Below are 1,043 nucleotides of genomic sequence, written 5' to 3'. Positions count from 1 at the left end.
TATACCCCTTCCCGCGATAACTTCAACACGTGGGGGGGGGGTCGATATACCCCCTCCCCCCGATAATATTATTTTCCCATGTACGTATGTCGTCGTTGTCGATATACCCCAAACCCTTGAAGCATTGTCGAAGCCACCCCAAACCCTAGAGAAGCAGCATCGAGGCCACTAATTAATATGATTCCTTACTGTGATTAGCTAGCTAGTTCTACGTTTGCCACTAATATATCCATCTGTCATGTTTGAATAATAATTGCCATGTTGTAAATATTTGTAGAAACTATGGACACCGCCCGAGACGAAGCAAAAGAAGCGTTGTTGAGGGACATAATCGCACTTGGAAGTGATGCCGTCTGCTCGTTGTTTCTCAACGACACCGATGGTCTGGAAGGAGAGGGTGAAGAAGCTGGCTCCGGTGACCTAATGCCGGTGCAAGAAGGAGAACGTGAGGACGGCTCTGGTGACCTAATGCCGGTGCAAGAAGGAGACCGTGATGACGGCTCCGGTGACCGAACCGAGTCCGGCCAGGTATATATATTAGTTAAGCCTGTGCTGACTAGCTAATTGATGCATTCATTGTTTTGGTATGTACACATATTAATTAAGTCTTTGTTCTTTTTTCTAGCCCTCCAGATCGAGCACAACTTCGGTAAAGAGACGAGGCCCGAAGAAAAAGTTGAGCTCGGATGAAAGGTTTGAGATCATAGCAATCACGCCCGACGGCCAACCGATTGAACCCATTCGAACCAAGAACGCATTTGTTGCTCAGTGCGGGGTTCTGGTTAGGGACAAGATCCCGATCAGCATCCAGCAATGGTTAAAGCCGGCTACAGAAGACCCTGAGGTGTCTTATGTCAATGATATGCAGAAAAATGATCTTTGGACTGAGCTGAAGTCAAATTTCACCCTACCGCCAGAGGATGATCCGGAGAAGCCAGTTAAAGAGGAATTAATCAAGTCTTTTGCTCTTAAGAGGATGGCAGACCTATTCAAGAGGTGGAAGAAAGAGCCGAATAGGTTTGTCGATAAAAAAGAGACACCAG

The sequence above is a fragment of the Triticum dicoccoides genome, chromosome 7A (assembly GCF_002162155.2).
Source record: "Triticum dicoccoides isolate Atlit2015 ecotype Zavitan chromosome 7A, WEW_v2.0, whole genome shotgun sequence".
Taxonomy (NCBI): Eukaryota; Viridiplantae; Streptophyta; class Magnoliopsida; order Poales; family Poaceae; genus Triticum; species Triticum dicoccoides.
This window is presented reverse-complemented; position numbering follows the sequence as displayed.